The 20,232-nt window shown below is 37.9% G+C and overlaps 1 protein-coding gene across 1 annotated transcript in view; it reads right to left on the bottom strand.

The window, feature by feature from the left end:
- The window catches only part of LOC150103590 (cyclin-dependent kinase 10-like), a 120,370-nt gene that overhangs the window by 61,860 nt on the left and 38,278 nt on the right, over positions 1–20,232 (bottom strand). The window lies entirely within an intron of this gene.

Genomic DNA, 20,232 nt, shown 5'->3' with positions numbered 1-20,232 from the left:
TTATGAGAAGAGTTGAAATTTTAATTGCAGATCTGAATACTCAGTTAATGTCAGACATTCACCAGTGTTGTGTTTTCATTACAATTTGATGAATCAAATGACTTCACTGATATTGCTCAGTTAATGGTATTTATTCACATGGTATTTCGAGATTATTCAAGTAAAGAACTTTTGAAAATTATACCATTATTGGGAAGGACTAGAGGAGAAGACATTTTTTCGGCATTTGATGAATTTGTAAAATAACACAAACTTCTGCTTTTTAAACTTGTGTCTATTACTACTGATGGTGCTCCTGCAATGATAGGTAATAAATCAGGCTTCATTTCATTATGTAAAAACGATGACAAATATCCAGATTTTTTAAAGTACCACTGTATTATTCACCAACAAATATTGTGTAGTAAAAGATTAAACACAAAAGATGTTTTGGATATTACATTTAAAATTGTAAATTCTGTTCGAGGAAAAGCCCTGCAATGGCAGTTATTTAAATTACAGGTAGATGATGATAGGGAACTTCTGTTGTACGATAATGTTCGCTGGCTCAGCAGAAGTCAATTTTTAGAAAGATTTCTTGTATTAATTAATGATATAAAAATTTTCTTGATGAAAAAGGAGATATTTATCCACAATTGAGTGATAAAAGATGGTTGTTACGCTTATCATTTTTAGTAGATTTCTGTATGAAATTAAGCAATTTAAATTTAGAGTTACAAGGTAGAGATAAAAATTTAATTGACATGTTAAGTTCAATAAAAACTTTCCAACAATACTTACTTTATTAAAGAAAAATATAAATGACCGCGAATTTAGACATCTCCCATATTTATTACAATTTTTTGAACAAAATCAAGAAATGCTTCGCTATGATTTAGAAGAATTTATTCGTGAAATAGAATTAGTTGAGGAAGAAATAAATTCAAGATTTAAAGATTTTAATAAAACTGAATTGATTATATCTTTTATCAATAATCCATTTCAAGAAAACTTGAACATCACAGAAATTTCAAATAAAATTAGTGGGCTGTTTGATATAAACCAAGCTGAAGTAGAACTTGAGATAATAAACATTCAGAATAGTTTACATTTAAAATCAATAAACAATGAAGTTATTTGGAAGAATGCACATGAATAAATCCCAATATTAACTGATATTGCAAGAAAAATTCAGTCGAAAAATCATATTGCACGAAAAATCAATCTGTTGTTTTTTCTAACTTTGGTTTTCCAACATAGAGAAATAAATATTTTATTCCTATATATTTGTTGTTGTTTTTTTTGTTGTATTAAAATAATTAAAAGTGATAAATAAATATTTAAATACACAAATAAAGTTTTTAGTTGTGTATTTTTTTTTAGTTGTTTATTTGTGCATAATCAGATATCAGGTTGGGGGAACGTGATCTATATAAGAGAGTAGATCGCTGAATAACTTCTATATAAGAGAGTAGATCGCCGAATAACTTTTTATAGAAAAGTAGCTCGTGTAGTAAAAAAGGTTGAACACCACTGCTATATCATATTGGTATGAATAATGCTATGCAACATGTAGAAGGGAGGAAAGTATTAGGATAATTAAAGGTGAAAGCACAGGTGTATTAAGTGTTGCTTTGGTTAAATGTTAATAAGGGTGTGGGAATGGATGACATATCACCACGTATTTTTAAAGAATGTGCAAGAGAGTCAGCCATACCTTGGTTATTTAATGTAAGTCTTGCAGTGGGGAAAGTACATAAGAAGTGGAAAGAAGGCAAAATAGTAGCACAAGTATGGTTCTAGGAGAGAAGTTTCCAATTCTAGACCGGTCTGTATATCTGCAGTTGCAGTCAAAATGTTGGAGAAATTGGGTTAAAGGACATAAGATACTCTATGATGAGTAGCATGGATTTGTGAAGAGTAGGTCTTGTTTTAGCATTGTGCTTACATTTCGTGATAACGTGATAAATGTGTTGGATATGAGAGATTCGTATACAATGATTTTCTTAGACTTTGCAAAGGCATTTGATAGATTACCACATGATAGATTGGTATATAAGCTGCAGAAGATGGGAGTGGATAACAGATTGGTTAGATGGATTGAAGACTGGCTTTCTGAAAGATTCCAGCAATTTGTGAACCACAGTAACCCCCCCCCCCCTTCATAACAAGAATTACTCTAAATCCATCACCATTCCCTACATCCGAGGCACCTCAGAAAAAATTACCAAAATCTTAAAAAAACATGACTCGACCTCTTGTTACAGACCATATAGAAAATTGGCATCCTTTATCTGCTCCCCTAAAGACCAACCACTCCCCCTAGACCTGCCTGGTGTATATCAGGTCCCTTGCAGCTGTAAACTGTCCTACATTAGCCAAACTGGTAGGACAGCGAATATCAGAATTTCAGAACACAAGGACTACATCCAGTTTCACTAGTACAGACACTCTGGTCTTGCAGACCATGCTCTGGATACATGCCCCAGAATAGGTGGAAGAAAGCCACAATAATACACCGTAGCAAGTTTAAATTTGAAAGACTATTCATGGAATCAGCCTCAGCCCTATCCAAACCTCAACAAATTTGGTTGCATGAGACTGTCCCAAATTTGGGAAGCTTACATCAGGTGATCTTAAGCCCAACGGCCAAGAATACCTACATAGCCTGCTAGGGGGCACCATCAGGACTTTTAGGAAAACTGTAGCTTTCTCACTTCGTTCTCATTTACTGTGTTTATTGGCTGCGTGCACGTCTTTATTGTAGGTTCCTTTGAAGATGGCAACGTGACATTGCCGAAATACTGGAAATATATATTAAAGTTTCTTTCGGTTACACGGTGATCAACATTCATATTTAAAAATTTAGGGACACAAAGCCACATGTGTTGAAAAGATTATTTTATTAATTACTAATAAAATAAAACTTGATGTTTCAACCCCTGTATCGAGGTCATCATCAGAAGGATACATGCGTATAAGGAACTAAGCTACATGCTCTAGCCCTGTATACTGGTAAACTAAATCGACGTAGTTAATTAATCCTTTTCCCTAGCCTGACCTCTAGTGATAAAAAATAAATAAAAAATAAATAAAACAGAAAAAAAATTACAACTACAATAAACTGCTAAAGTCCTCATGTATTAACATTCTTCTAGATTTGTACAGTTCTGATTGTTATAATATGATTTCCTTCAGTTGCTGTTGAATGTTACAAACACTTCCTCAGGTTGTCTTCTTGTAGTGGGATTTTTCTTTGGCTACTTTAGGTTGTTATACAGGTTGTAGATGGGTCCTCCACATTCTTGGAATGATTAGGCCATCATTTTTGTTGAGATTTGGGTTATGTGTGAGCATTTCACATGACTCTTTAAATTTCCTCTCAAACCAGGTTTTGGTGCGGTGTAGGGACTTGGTATTTTTCCAATCAATTCTGTGGTATGTTTGGAGTGCGTGGTCAGAAAGGTCAGTTTTTCCAAAATGGAGATATTTAATGTGTCATTTCTGTTCGTCTTGTCTAATTGGGATAGTTCGCCCTGTTTCCCCTATGTATGGTATGTTACATGTGCATTGTATTTTGTATACTCCTGGGTGGGTTAGGTGTGAAAGAGGATCTTTAGAAGAACTGAGTAGGTGTCTTTAACTTATTTGGGGATTTAAAGGTGGTTTTAATGTTGTATCTGCGTAGTGTTCTGTCTATTTTTTCAGAAATGCCTCTAACATAAGGAATGGCAATAGCATTCCTGAAATCTTTTTTGTTCTTACTGGTATCTTTATGGAGGAGCTTGTGAATAGTTTTTTTTCACTGTATCCATTTTTTATAAATGTTTGGTTGATGATCTTGTATTCCTGGTTTAGAGCTTGTTCATTAGAACAAATAGTTTGAGCTCTGTGTTTAAGGGTGCTTATGACACCTAGTTTTTGTGTTGGGTGGTATTAAGAAGTTTTGTGTATGTGTGTGTGTAGGTTTGTGGTAAACTGAGAAGGAGAGACAGCCAGAGGGAAGACGTGTGATAAGTGTGTCTAGGAATGGAAGAGAGTTGTTTTTTTCCATTTCAATGGTGAATTGGATAAGTTTGTGTTGTTTGTTTAGGTGGCTAAGGAATGTATTTAGAGCTTCGCGGCCATGGGACCAAATGGCATAAATATCGTTGACGTATCTGAGCCAAATTTTGGGCTTTAGACATGCTGTCTCTAGAGCACGTTGCTCAAAGTCTTCCATATAAATGTTAGCTATTGGGGGGGAAAGCGGTGAGTCCATGGCTGTACCTTCTTTTTGAAGGTAAAAATTGTTTTGCCACACGAAATATCCAGAGCGAAGTATGTGGATAAAGACGGCTGTGATGCCGTGTGGAAATATGTTCTGTAAGAGCAAGATAGTGTCAGTGATTGGGACACTGGTGAAAAGGGAAGTTATGTAAACGCTGACTAATAAATCTTGGTTGTTGAGTGTAATGTTTTTAATTTTATTTATGAAATGTTGTGTATTTTTTTTTATGTAGGAAGGGGACTGATCAACCAATTACTTGAGTGTGGCCGCTAATTTTTTGGCTAAGTGATAATTTGGGCTGTCAATTCCTTCAACAATCGGACGTAGTGGGTGCCTGCTTTGTGTATTTTTGGCAGGCCATAAATTCTGGGCACGCAGGCATAATGAGGTATTAATTTTTTTGTTGTTTCTTCGGGCCACGTGTGGACGGATTTGATTAATTCAGCTGTTTTCTTTTTATTACATTTTGTGGGGTTGTAGTTTAACATTTGGTAGGTGTTGTGGTCTGATATCAAATGGTTAATTTTTTCAATGCCTTTTGGACTGTACAACATACATTGAAAAAATGAACCATTTTTGAGAGGAAATTTAAAGAGTCATGTGAAATGCTCAAATATAACCCAAATCTCAACAAAAATGATGGCCTAACCATTCCAAGAATGTGGAGGACCCATCTACAACCTGTATAACAACCTAAACTAGCTGAAGAAAAATCCCACTACAAGAAGACAACCTGGTGACGTCTTTGTAACATTCAACAGCAACTGAAGGAAATCATATTATAACAATCAGAACTGTACAAATCCAGAAGAATGTTAATACACGAGGACTTTAGCAGTTTATTGTAGTTGTAATTTTTTTATTATTATTTTTTTATTTATTTTTTCTATGTGTTTTATTTATTTTTTATTTATTATTTTTTTTATCACTAGAGGTCAGGCTAGGAAAAAGGATTAATTAAGTACGTAGATTTAGTTTACCAGTATACAGGGCTAGAGCATGTAGCTTGGTTCCTTATAAGCATGTATCCTTCTGATGATTACCTCAATACAGGGGTCGAAATGTCAAGTTTTATTTTATTAGTAATTAATAAAATAATCTTTTCAACACATGTGTCTTTGTGTCCTTAAATTTATAAATATGAATATATTAAAGTTTAATTTAATTTATATTCTATTGTACATTGTGAATTCCTTAAGTTATTTAGTAAGCATGTACATCATATTATATACTGCTATGATAAAAAGTATATGGACTACTGTGCTCAAATTTGGTTGCCTAGTTTTCATTGTGATGTGGAAGCACTAGAGAGGATCCAAAGATAAATGACCAAAGTGATATTGGGACTCTGGAGTATTGGTTATGCAGAGCAGTTGAGGGAATGTAGATTTGGATTACAGAATTTAGATATTATAGAAAGAGGAGATATGACAGAGACCTTCAAGTTAGTTAAGGAATTCTACCAGATAAATACAGAAGGAATTATAAAAAAGAGTGGATTAAGACTGAAAGAACGAGAGGTCATATCTGGAAGTTATATAACGATGTGGTGAAGAAGATTGTGGGGAGTAGATTTTTTATGGAAGAGTTGTTGATGTTAGAGGTTTAATGGAATATTATCAGCAATGAGAAAGGATTAAAAATAATTTTAATACTTCCAATATTTTGTCAGTTATTAAAAAAACTTTTTGTAACAACACACACACACACACACACACACACACACACACACACACACAAAAACAATACAGTTGTGAGTGAAACTAAAGTCCTATCTAGGTGGTGCACCCTCTATGGGCATTTGCAGGTGGCCTAGGATGTAATGAGGGATCTCTAATAATTAATGTTTCCCAAATTTTGGGAAGTTTAATGCAACCATATTTGTTTAAATTAGGTTGATTCCTGAGTGCTGATGCAGTTTAAAAAAAAAACAGTCTTTCTCTTTTGAATTTACTATGGTGGAGCATGGTGGTTTTTTTTCAAGGAGATCCTGTGGGTTGTATCCAAAACATGGTCTGCAAGGCCAGATTGACCATAATCATGATTGCAGATGTAAGACCTGTGTTCTTTTAACCAGATGGATGCTGATCTGCTCTCTGCCCTCAGAAAATTACAGAAAGAAAAAAGTATCGTCATCACAGAGCTGATAATGGTAATGCCATTGTCGTTCTTAACGCCTTAGAATATAATCAGAAAATGGATATTATTCTCTGCAATCATGTTACCCACATACCACTTAAACACGTTCCCACAAAAACTCAAATTAAAAAACCTTCTTAAAAACATGTCCTCCTGGCCTCCTGACATTACAAAAAAACTCAAACCATTTGGTTCTCGTCCCCCCCCCGTATATATGGTTTACCTAAAATCCATAAACCTAATTCTCCCCTAAGACCAATAGTAGATGCCACCAATGCACCTTACTACAAATTGTCAAAGCAACTAGCTAACTCTTTGACACCCCTCACTGGTCTTACCACATCTTACATAAAAAACTCTACCCAGTTTAAAAACTTAATTGAAAATGTTACTTTAAATAGTACAGACATATTGGTCAGCTTTGACATCATCTCATTGTTTACCAATATTCCCCTAACTGACACCTTAACACTCTTAAAAAATGTTTTTCCTTCTGATATCTTAGATCTATTTTCCTTTGCCATCGACTCTGGTTATTTTTCTTGGAAGAACAAAATCTACAAACAGATAGCGGGAACTGCCATGGGTTCCCCCCTCTCACACCTTCTTGCCAATTTTTACGTGGAAAATTTTGAAAAACGAGCCATATATGCTTCCCCTCTAAAACCTTATATCTGGCTAAGATATGTAGATGATGTGCTCTCTATTTGGCCTCATAGCCCAGACACATTAGATTCCTTCCTCAGTCACCTCAATAGTCTACATCAAAGAATCCAGTTTAAGATGGAAAAGGAAAATAACAATAGTTTACCCTTCCTGGCCACCTTTCTTTCTCTGTATATAGAAAACCTACTCATACAGGCAGATACATTCACAAACTCTTCCACCACCACACCTCTCAGCAATATGGCATTATTAAAACTCTAACCAATAGAACCCACAATTTTGTTCCAGTGAAACTGCCCTTTCAACTGAGTTCACACACATACACAACACCTTCCTTTCCGATGGCTGCAATGACTACAGGATTAAAAAAATAATCAAATCCTTCCCCATTCCCCGACCACCTCTTCAGAAGGACTACAGAAATGCCATCACCATACCTTACATCCGTGATACATCAAAAAAAATACCTAGATCATTAAAAAAGTACAACCTCCATACAGCTTTTAAGCCCCACCGTAAACTTGCTACCCTAATCCATTCCACCAAAGACCAGCTCCCTCCTCTCTCAGTGCCTGGAGTATATAGAGTACCTTGTGCCTGTAAACTGGCTTACTTTGGACAGACAGGCAGATCGGCATCCATCCAGTTAGAAGAACACATGTCTTACATCTGCAATCACGATTAGGGTCAATCTGGCCTTGCAGACCATGTTTTGGCAACAACCCACAGGATCTCCTGGAAAAAAACCATCATGCTCCAATATAGTAAATTCAAAAGGGAAAGACTGTTTTTTTACAGTTGCATTAAACTTCCCAAAATTTGGGAAACATTAATTATTAGAGATCCCTCTTTACATCCTAGGCCACCTGCAAATGCCCATAGAGGGCACACCACCTAGATAGAACTTAAGTTTCATTCACTACTGTACTGTTTTTGTGTGCGTGTTGTTACATAAAGTTTTTTGTAATCCCTGAAGATGTCTCTGTGAGAGAGACAAAATATTGGAAGTATTAAGATTATTTTTAATGCTTTCTCAGTGCTGATAATATTCCATTAAACCTCCAACATGAATTCTGCACAACACTTAAGCCTTAACACACAGAACAGTTGTTGGTGAGCATAACTTCTATTATTTACTGACCACAAAAATTGTCTCACTTTCACTCACATTCTTCCTCATGCTTTCATGTATCATCTCTTCAATAAAGTTACACTTCTCACATGTTCAAATATATACATATCATCCTTAATCTCATACCACATTTTTTTAAAGCCGGAGGCATACATCAAACAGACATGATGCTTAACATTGTTTCTGAATACCACATATCCTGGGGCTGAAGAAGGAAAAAATAGAGATGTACCGGCAACTCAGTACAGTAGATAAGTTTGTCCATGCCTACTAAAACCCTTTAAAGTTCTAATGTTGTCCCAGAAATTTTGCCAAGTAACACTTTTGCCTGAACAAATTGGTTGTTTTCCTTATAAATTATTCATCAAGATGCCCCCTGAATCCCTTGCATCTTTCGATTGGAACAGACTTAGGTTCAATTCTTGTCATGACAAGAGGAATCCTTATATGGGCTTTGTCAATTGAAGGTGAATTAATTGATCTCAAACAGAGGTAGCAGGATTTTTTCTCCCGGAAACTCAGGCTTTTCATGTATTTTTCTATGATGGCCGATTTGTCTGCATACAGACAAATCAGCCATCAGAACACACATGCAATTTACATATAAAAAATACTTTTGGTGGTGGTGAGGAGCAGTAGCTGGTGTTGATGATAGCAGTGTCATAGTAGGAGAATTAATTACCTCAAGGGCTCACTTTAGTGAGTACGGGCATGGCAAACCCAAGGTACCAGATGCTGGACCATGCCTTACTTCATGTAATATACATCTGTTATATTATTCTGTAGACTGGTCCCTCCCCTTCTTTCTTTGCTTCTTTCTCCTCTCCTTACTCCTTCCCCCTGATGCTATTAGATATTCGAGGGCTAGGGGTGAATCTTTCCTATCTTGCTAAGTCATTTCGTCTTATGCAACTACCAAAGGAGGCAAGCTAGTCTCAATAGGTGCCGGTCCCAAGCCCGGATAAATGGAGAGGGTTGATGTAAGGAAGGGCATCCTGTCGTAAAACTTCACTGCCAGCTCTAGCTATGATATGAGACAAAGAGAAAATGATATGAGGGCTAGGGCATACCCCATAAGCGACGCGCAGCCACATAGCCCTACAACTGCGAGAAGTGGACGAGGGCTACCACATCAAGGGCGGGTGCAGTTAAAGAAGCGAGCCCAGCAGGTGGAGAGGATGTTGTGAGTGGGAACACTGAATGTTGGAAGCATGACTGGAAGGGGAAGAGAGGTGGCAGACATGATGAGGAAGAGGAAGTTGGACATTTTATGTGTGCAGGAGACAAGGTGGAAGGGGGGAAAGGTAAAGGAACTGGAAGATGGATATAAATTGTTCTACTCTGGAGCGAATAACAAGGGAAGAAATGGTGTAGGAATTGTGGTGTGTGGCAGAATGAAGGGTGAAGTACTGGAAGTGGGTAGAAGGAACGACAGGATGATGTGAATGAAATTGGGTCTTGGAGAAGAGCAGGTGGTTGTATTATGTGTATATGCCCTGCAAGTTGGCTGTACAGCAGAGGAGAAAGATGAGTTCTGGAACGTGTTAGATGAAGAAATGAGGGAACTGGAAGCAAATGGGATGGTGATTGTTGGAGGAGACTTGAACGGACACATATGGAGACAGAATAGAGACTGTGAAAGGGTGCATGGTGGCCACGGAGTGGGAATGATGAACCAGGAAGGAGAGAGGGTTGTGGACTTTGAAGTAGCGTTTGATCTGGCAATTGTGAACTCGTTTTTCTACAAGAGGGAAAAACATTTGATACCATTCAGGAGTGGTAACAACAGTTCACAAATTGACTACATTTTGAGTAGAAGAAAACATCTTAATGTCAAATTGTAAAGTAATTCCAACAGATCAAGTGGCACAGCAACACCGACTGCCATGCGCAACTTTAAAATAAGATCGAAGATAAGAACCTCTAAAAGTCATGGGATGAAGACAATTAAGTGGTTTTGCTTAAAAGAAGAGAGTGTGAGGAATCGTTTTAGGGAGAGGGTGTTTGAGAGGATTTCGGATGGCTGGAAAGTGTACAAGATTGGTGAAAACATAATTCAAAAGTAAGTGTGCATATGTGCTGTGCAATCGAGGTGCTTGGTGAGTCATCTGGAAAGATTAGAGAGCAGAAGGAGGGTTGGTGGTAGAATAATAATGTACAAGTGGTAGTGACAGTTAAGAGGAAAACAAAGCTGAAGTGGGATGAGTCAAGAGCAGAAGAGGACAGAGAGGTGTAGAGACAGAGAAAGCAAGAAGCCAAGAGAGTTGTTACACAGGCTAAGGCCATGGTATATCAAGATCTGTATGATGAATTAGAAACAAAGGAAGGACAGAGAAAAATTTACCAACTAGCGAAATGTAGAAATAAAGCAGCAAAGGGCATCTTACATGTGAGACAGATCAAAGATGCTGAAGGAAGAGTATTATGGAGGGATGTGGACATAAGAAGCAGATGGAGAATATACTTTGAGGGACTTTTGAATGAGGAAAATGCAAGGACTCCCAGAGAAGATGGGCAGCCTTCTAAGGGGGTGCAGAACATCAGTAGAGTGGAAGTGACGGAGGCCATGAAGAGGATGAAGAATGGAAAATCGGTGGGCCCCGACAGAATTCCAGTGGAAACATGGAAGGCACTTGGGGAAGAGGGAATTGACCTGCTGTGGGACCTGTTCATGAAAGTTTACAAACAGGAAAATATACCTGAGGAATGAAGGGAGAGTACTCTTGTCCCCATCTACAAGGGTAAAGGGGATGCACAAGACTGTAAGAATTACAGAGGAATAAAGTTGATGTCCCACACAATGAAAATCCTAGAAAGGGTTCTTGATAGAAGATTGAGGAAGGAGGTGGAGATTGCAAAGGAACAATTTGGCTTCATGCCTGGTAGATCAACAACAGATGCTATCTTTGGGTTGTGGCAGATGATGGAAAAGTTTTGAGAGAAACAACGGGAGCTACATCTGGCATTTATTGATCTGGAGAAAGCATACAATAGAGTGCCAAGGCAAGATGTCTGAAGATGTTTGAGGGAGAAGAAGGTTCTGGAGAAATATGTCAGGTTGGTGCAGGAGATGTACAGAAATGTGAAGACAAGTGTTTGGACCTGTCTGGGACAGACAGAAAGTTTTCAAGTAACAGTTGGCTTGCATCAAGGGTCAGCATTGTCCATTTCTGTTTAACATTGTGATGGAGGTGGTGACTGAGGAGGTGAGAGAAGATGCACCTTGGACAATGCTGTATGCAAATGACATCTTGCTGTGTGCAGATTCAAGAGAAGAAGCGGGAACTAAACTGGAAAGATGGAGAAAAGTACTGGAAGAGAGAGGTACGAGATTGAGCAGAAGTAACACAGAGTATATGTGTTGCACAGTGGGCGGCCAGGAAACAGACCTGGAGCTGGAAGGAAATGTCATCAGGAAGGTGAGGGACTTTAGATACTTAGATTCAACAGTGGAAGAAGATGGAGGAGCTGAGAAGGAAGTGGAATGCAGGATACAAGCGGGTTGGAGGAACTGGAGGGAGATGGCTGGAGTGTTATGTGATAAGAGGGTGCCGATCAATCTGAAAAGCAAAATGAATAGGACAGTAGTGAGGCCAGCTATGATGTATGCTAAAGAAACTGTGGCCCTGAGGAAAAATAACATCAGCAGGATGGAAGTAGCAGTGATGAGAAATGCTTAGGTGGATGTGCGGTGTGACCAGAAAGGATCGTCTGAGAAATGACTATGTGAGGAAAACAGTGAAAGTTACGAACTTAGGAGCAAAGATACAGGAGGCAAGGTTGAGATGGTTTGGTCATGTGATGAGGGGGAGCACGAATATGTGGGAAGAAGGGTCATGCAGATGGGTGTGCGAGGAAGGAGGAAGCGTGGGCAGCTGAAGAAGAGATGGAGGGGGCTAGTAGAAGAAGACTTGAGGATGAAGAACTTGGATGTCGTGACAGCCCAAGACAGGAGGAGACTCATCATCAACAATGACCCCACTTAAGTGGGAGAAGCTGCAGAAGAAGAAGAAGAGGGAGAGATGTATTTAGCAAAGTAGAGTTGAGTGCTTAAGGGTCAAAGCTGTATAACTGAGAGGAGACGGCCACGCAGCCTTTAAAGGAATGTGGAGAACTGACCAGGGCTTCTGACCTAATTTCCAATCCTCACCTTCTCATAGTGCAGCCTGTTTGGTATCTACCTGGATACTGAACGAACAAGGATGGGATGGCAATTTGGGATTTAGCCGCCCAAATTGTATTCTTATTGGGTTAAACCAAAATACAAAATGATGGTACAACATGAAAAAATTTCATGCCGGCTGGGGCATTGCATAGTTAAACAAGGCTCTGTTGTTTTCGCCAGAAAACCAGGGCGAACAGCGAAAAGTCAGCTACTGGAACAAATCTTAAAGCACATCCCAACTCAACATCACCAGAGTTAAAGATCAGTACTATCAACAGAAGAAGCCTGAATGGCAAAGAAATGGAGCTAGCTGAAAAATTAGATAAGTACCAGATTGACATAATGGGGGTGTCTGAAACAAAAAAAGACAAAATATGGTGAGATCTTTCTGAGCAATAAATACAAAATGTTATATTCAGGCAATGACAATCAAGAAAAAGAAGGAGTAGCCATAGTATTCAACACAAAATACGAGGCTAATCTTCTTGAATGGCAGGCAGTCTCAAGTAGAGTGATGTGGGCAAATATGAGAATCGGGAACTGGACAATGAGACTTATTTGTGCCTATGGTCCCACAGAAAGCTGTACTAAGGTAGCAGTGGAAGAATTTTTAAGGCTCTAGAGAAAGCTACTGACAGAATGAAAAAGGAAAAGTTGGTCCTTGTTGGGGATCTAAATAGCAGAGTAGGAAATGATTGTCAGACATACAAAAATATTTTGGGAAACTTTGCAGAAAAGAGCAAAGCTAATAATAATGGCAAATACTTGTTGGATTTCTGCTCAGGACATGGACTGGTTATTACTAACACAATATTCCAACATAAAAATGTGCACAAATTCACATGGAGAGAAGAGGCAAGGCATAAGAAAAGTCTCATTGACGATCAGACTTTTCTTATAGTCAAAAAAATGGCAAATGTAGAACACCAGAGTGTACAGAGGATTTGAAATTGGAAGTGATCACTATTTAGTCTCGAGCAGGATAAAATTGAATTTCATATTGAAAAGAATAACATGTAAGAAGGTTTTAAAGTGAATAAAAGTTGAGCAGCTCTCAGATGTGAACTGTATACTAAAATATGCAAAATTTATTGAAGAAAAAATGAAAGAGTTTGAGAACAGGAACCAAACCTTGGAGATTCATTGGCAAGCCTTGAAGAAAACCCTGATTGATTCAGCCAGAGAAGGATGTGGTGAGATTGTCTGTAGATAGAAAATCAGAACTCCATGGTGGACACAGGAAGTTAAAGAGGCAGTGAATTAAAAGAAGAAAGCATATTAAAAGCGGCAAATAAGGGGCAAAAAAATGGCAAATAAGTCAGCTTGTGCTACTAGAGAATACAGAGACAAATGTAAGAAAGCTAAGCACTATGTAAAACCAGCTAAACAAAAGTCATGCAGTGACTTTGGTAAGAACATGGAAAATAAATATCAAGAAGCTGGCAGATATTCTGGAGGTTGTTGAAGAAGCTTAGAAATGGAGGAAAAAAGTGCTGTAAAAGGAGTTAGAGATGATAAAGGTGACATGAAAATTAGAGAAAAAAATATCCTTGAAGTATGGAGTAATTACTTAGAAAAATTGCTAAATGAAACAAGCAGTGATAGCACAGTGGTAAAAAAACACTCAACAGGAATACATATCCACACTTGAAGTAGAAAAAGACATCAAAGTTGAAATGTGAAAAGGCTGCTGGAATAGATGATATTCAACCAGAAATACTGAAGTATCGTAGTATAAAAATCTTACAGTGGCTGCAATAAGGGAAATAAAACTGAATGTGAGAATTACAGAGGTATTTCCCTACTGAGTGTTCCTGGTAAGATTTATGCAAGTATACTTGAGAAATGATTGAGAAGAATTGTGGAAGAAAAGCTTGGTAAAGAACAAGCTGGTTTCATGGCAAATAGAGGCTGTCAGAATCAGATCTTCACTTTACGACAAATAGTTGAGAAATCATGGTAATATAACAAAGATCTGAATTTAAGTTTGTCAATCTGGAAAAGAGAGAGAGAAGCTATTCAATACGCTACAATTATATGGTGTCAACTGGGAATTACATCAAGCAATACTTAGTCTTTATTCCAGTTGTAAGTCAGCAGTTAGAATTAAAGAAGTACAGGAAAATGGTTTAATGTTAAATCTGGTGTGAGACAAGGATGTACATTATCCCCTCTGTTATTCATTATCTATACGGATCACATTATGAAGGAATGTGGTATTAAACATCATAACAAAATTGAAGATGTTAACGTCAGTTCTTTGCTCTATGCGGACAATGTTATGCTTCTAAATAAATCCGCTACAAGTCTGCAAGATTGCCTGACTAAATTGAATAACTGTTGTAATAGATATGGTATGAAGGTCAGCAATAAAAAGACAAAGACAATGAAAATAGTCAGAATCGTTGAAAATGTCAACTGCGTTGTGAAACGGAGAACCTGTGGAACAAGTAAAACATTACTTAGGTACGATTTTTAATGAAGATGGTAAATTAAATATCAAATAGACAACAGAATCAACAAAGCTGGTATGGTAGGAAGTCAACTGAATAAATTCATATGGAATAAGAAAGAAATTAGTCGGAACACTAAATTAGCTGTATACAAGACTGTGTTCAAACCAATTTTAACTTATGGATCTGAGAGCTGGGTCAGAAGTAAAACACTCGACCAAAGACTAGACCGCAGATGTGAAAGTCCTGAGAAAGATTAGAGTGTGAACAGATGGCATCAATGGCAATATCATATTAAAAGTGAGGATGTTAGGAAAGAACTTGACATTGCCAGCATCCAGGAAAGCAGAGGTAATCTCAGGTGGTATGGTCACTTAAACAGAATGGGCGAGGAAAGATTACCAAAACAAGTGTTCTCCGCCAGGTTGGCAGGAAAATGACCCAGAAGAAGACCAAGAAATAGGTGGCTTGATATGGTACAAAGTGCCTTAGACCAGGGATCGCGACCTTTTCAGACTTGCTGGCCATATTCAACTTTTATTTTTAATAATCAGGCCGCAAGCATTTAATTAAGAGAAAATAGTGAGTGAAAAGATACTTAAGTTACAATTTTAATTATATCAATTAAAAAAACAAAAACAGAAAGATTTAAAGTATCAGATATGAAACAAGCATGAAAATGAAACTCAATGAAAAATTATTACCACATAAAAACAAAGTAATATAGTTTATGTATCATGATATGTGTCTCCCTGCTTAATGTGACTTCTGTGAATGTTTTACCTTAGCCAATTTATCTAGATCCACTTTATATCCTTAAATGCAAATTCAAATCGAAGCATGCAAAGTTTTGGTCAGATCGAGAAGAAAATTTATTTTTTCTAAAACTCATGGTAGAAAATGCTTATTCACAAATGTATGTGCTTCCAAATGCAACTATCATCTTCTTTGCGAAACTGATTAATCCTTCAAATTTTTTTGGTAAGCATCGATAAAATTTTGGATATTTTCTAACGAAAATGCATTCTTTAATGTTTCATTGTGCTGTAATTCCAAAACTTCCATCTTTTCTGTAGTTGGTTTGGTATATCATCAATGTCACATTAAAAGTGTTGAAAAATAATTGCATTTCAATGCTATTTTAATGAAAATCAAGAAATCTTGTTGAAACTTCCATTTGTAAATCTTCAATAATACCAACAAAAGTTTCCTTTTGTTTGTATTTCCAAGTTGCACAGGTGATATCACGAAGTATAGGTATAAAATTATTTTAAATTTATTATTCATATTATATTATAAAATGTATCATTTAAATAATTCAACATACGGGCCACATGCCATGTAAGTATGGTCAACTTTTTATGCGCCGCCAAAAATGCACGTTTGGGCCACGTGCAGCCTGCCAGTTGCCGACCCCTGCCTTAGACGATAGAAATATAAGATCTGATAATGTTGGAGTCTTGATAAGTAACAGAATGATTTGGAGGAAAATTGTAGATAGGAAGTTAGTAATGATGTAAATTTTTCATGTAGTACTATCATATGCTGTACACCCCTTGAGGGTACATGGCAGGAATTTGATGATGATAAGTAGAGTGCCCTCCCATGCTGAGTCCTTAGACTCCCTGGAGGTGTCACATAATAATAATTTAGAGCTGTGCTGTTTATTTATTTATTTTTTTCCTGTTACCTTTCTTAACTTCCCAGTAGGACAACATCTGTTTAGTCATTCAAGTTTTCAGAACAATCACCAAGGGAAGGCAAAGTAGCGCTTTACACTTACTTACTGACTTATTGCTATTTACACCTATAAGCTGCATGAGGCCACGAGTTTAGCATGTCATCCTCTGCAGTTCAGTGCTGCTTCTCTTGCTTTCCCCCAGCTCAACCATAAATATTCGTCTGTTGAGGGACCATAGGTCGTAGCACTCTGCCCCAAGGGATTTCTTGCTTCACTCATGGTTTCTGTAATCATGGGTATTTTTATTAGGATGGGTACTTAGCTCATCATTCAACCTTCCTCTTTTAACCAGGTATAGGACCGGCATAGGGACGAGCATATGCTCCACCTATGGCAGAGTTGTCTTTACACTAGAGGATTTCAAATCCTTGACAAAAGATGGTGAAGAAAACCTCTGACTCCAACATACTGACATAATGGTCAGTTTTGACATCTCCCTATTCACAAATGTCCCGCTCAAGGAAACCTAAGAGCTCATCCGAGCCAAATTTCCTCCTGATATCTCAGTTCACAATGAACTCAGGCTATTTCGTTTGGCAAGGAAAATTCTACAAACAGATAGAGAGGACAGCCATAGGTTCACAACTCTCCCCACCCCCGGTCAACTTCTTTATGGAGACTTTTGAAGAGAAAGCCTTAAACTCTGCCCCACAAAAAACCCACTGTTTGGCTTCGCTATATTGATGATGTGTTCACTATTTGGCCACATGGCTCAGATACATTCCACTCCTTCTTAACACACTTAAACAACCAACACCCCAGAATCCAGTTCACCTTGGAAAAAGAGGAAAACAACAGTCTCTCTTTCCTAAACACTCTATTCACTGGCTAGCCTGATGGATCCTTGGTATTCTCTGTTTACAGAAAACCCATCCATACAGCAGATACATTCACCAGCAATCTCTCCCCTCCACACACAACAATATGGGGTTATAAAAACACTATATAACAGGGCAAAATTAATCTGTTCAGATGACAATGCTCTAACCACTGAACTAAACCACATCCTTAATACTTTCTTAGCCAATGGCTACAACTCTCAAAAAATAAAAAAAAATATTGAAACCGCCCTCCCCTCCCCTCCCCTCCTGTATAACAAAGATTACACTAAATCCATCACCATTCTCTATATCTGGGGCACCTAGAAAAAAAATAATCAAAATTTTTAAAAAATATGACCTAACTTCTTGTTACAAACCATATAAAAAATCACCAGTACAGGCCACTCTGTACTGTTGAAACCGGATTTCAGAACATAAAGCCTACATCCAGTTTCACCAGTACAGCCACTCTGGGCTTGCATACCATGCTCTAGATACCCGCCACAGAATACGTTGGAAGAAAGCCACGTTAATACATCGAAGCAAGTTTAAATATGAAAGATTATTCATAGACTCAGCCTCAGTTCTAAACAACTCTCCAAACCTCAACAAATTTGGGTGCATGAGACTGCCCCAAATTTGGGAAGCTTGCATCACGAGAACATCAGCCAAGACAACTCAATATAGTCCGCTAGGTGGCACCAGTAGGACTCTATGAACAACAGTAGTTTCTCTCTTCTGCCTCATTTGCTTTTTGTAGTGCCTGCATGCACGTGTCATAGTTATATGTTCCCGTTGAAGATGGCAATGTGACATTGTCGAAATATAGGAAGTATTTATTAAAGTTTATTTTAATTAATATTCCAGTATACGTTGTAAATTCCTTAAATAATTTAATAGTTATTATTATTATTATTATTCAGGACTCCATGTAGTCAAGAGACTTATTGTGGGAGGTCCCTCCTAGGAAACAAAAAGTCTATCATACCACTCCTTGACTGTTTCATTGACGCATTCCATGGTTCCACCACCCTCCATGCAAAGAAACCACTCCTCTTGCTCACAGCTTCCTTTCGTACTTTCCAGGGATGGCTGGGATGGCCCCTTATCATCGCTTCTTCCCACTGCTCCATGAAGTGAAAGAACCCAGTGTTCACCCTGTAACTGCCTCTCAACCTTCTTCTATCCACCAAACTCTGCAGTCCATGTTCCCTCAGCCGATCCTCATAATTAACATTGTACAGTCCGGAAAACATCTTTGTTATCTGCCTCTGTACCCTCTACACAGTTAATTTATCAAATTCAAATCTTGGGGACCAATTTGAGAACAATAGTCTAAGTGTGATCCGATCAGGGTCTCATACAACAGAATGATAACTCTTCTACCTCTGCAGGTCAGCGTCCTTCTCAGTATTGCAGCAATCCTCTGGGTTACCTTCATCACTTTTGCAATATGCCATCTGAATTTCAGTTTTCTATCAATCAACACCCCCAGATCTCGTCTCTTCTACTTCCATCAGTAGAGCTCCTCCAATCGAGCATGCAGTCTCCCATCAATGTAGCCCAAACTTCAAGACTTTACATTCTGCTGCATTAAACCGACAATGCATTCATTTGCCCATCTGTCTAGTTTATTCAAAACCTCTTTCAGGGCTGCCACATCTGTACTATTACTAATAACCCTTCCACAGCTTTAACATCATCTGCAAACAACTTAATATCCCCATGCAATCTATTGACCATGTCATTGATATAATGGTTAAACAATAAATCCATGCTGATTCTCACAAATAACATTACCCTCATCTGCCCAATGCTGTATATAGTCACTCACTAATTTCTCCAAGACCTTAACAACTACTGATGACACACAAACTGGCCTCTAATTAGGCACTTCCAGTCTGTTACCACCCTTATGCAATGGCACTATCTTACTTTCCTTCTATTTCTTAGGTACCTTTCCTGTAGCCAGATCAAAGAAGCTGCCAGTTCTTTAGCACATTCTCTCAAAACCCATGGTGAAATATACCATCCAGTCCCACTGCTTTCTCTCCTCTTGCACCTCTAAACTGTCCTACTCCTCTAATATGAAATACTCCAATAAAGTGCTCATCGAACAAACTCCACTATGTCAGTCACTCTATTCCCATTTCTGTCCCACAATGTCATTCTTCCACAATCATTTCTCCTCCTACTGGCCACATAGCTAAAAAATTCCCAAGAATTTTCTTTGGATCTTAGTGTCAATGTTTTCTCATATTCCAGCTTTGTCTTCCTCACCATACTAGTCACTCTCCTGGCATGAGTCTTATATTCTTTATGTATCTGCTCCCCCCCCTCTCCTTATATCTCTCCCATAATCTCTTTTTCACCTGAAGTTCCTGTTTGATATTGTTTGTCATCCACTTTACACCAAATTGTGTCTGCTTCTTCACTCATGGAATACAGCTTACTATTTCTGATAACAAATATTCCTTCACCATTTCCCAAGCACTAATGATATCCTGACCTTCCAATTCTGCCCTCCATATAACTGCCACAAGTTGATAGCTAAGACTATTATAATCACCTGCTTTGTAATTCCACATATGTTCCCTTTTCTTTGATACTCCTGCATGTCTATTCATGTTCCATGTCAAAACCACATGGTCACTCTCTCCAACTGGGGTAGAGATGTCATCACGGTTATTATCAGTTTTTCTGATGCTATGACCAAATCCAAAAACTCTTGAACCTCTTCTTCCCTCTATTTGCCTAAAACACTTGTCCCTCAAGAATTCTATAAATTCCATTTCCTTATTAATACATGAATTTTCCTCTTCCCAGCTTATACTGCTGTAGTATCAGAGTACCAATAGTCAGAGAC

Source organism: Typopeltis vanoorti, chromosome 9 (genome assembly GCF_054136105.1).
Source record: "Typopeltis vanoorti isolate ZY-2024b chromosome 9, IOZ_Tvanoo_1.0, whole genome shotgun sequence".
NCBI classification, from domain to species: Eukaryota; Metazoa; Arthropoda; class Arachnida; order Uropygi; family Thelyphonidae; genus Typopeltis; species Typopeltis vanoorti.
Note: the sequence above shows the minus strand (reverse complement) of the source record. Positions and strands in the feature narration are given on the sequence as shown.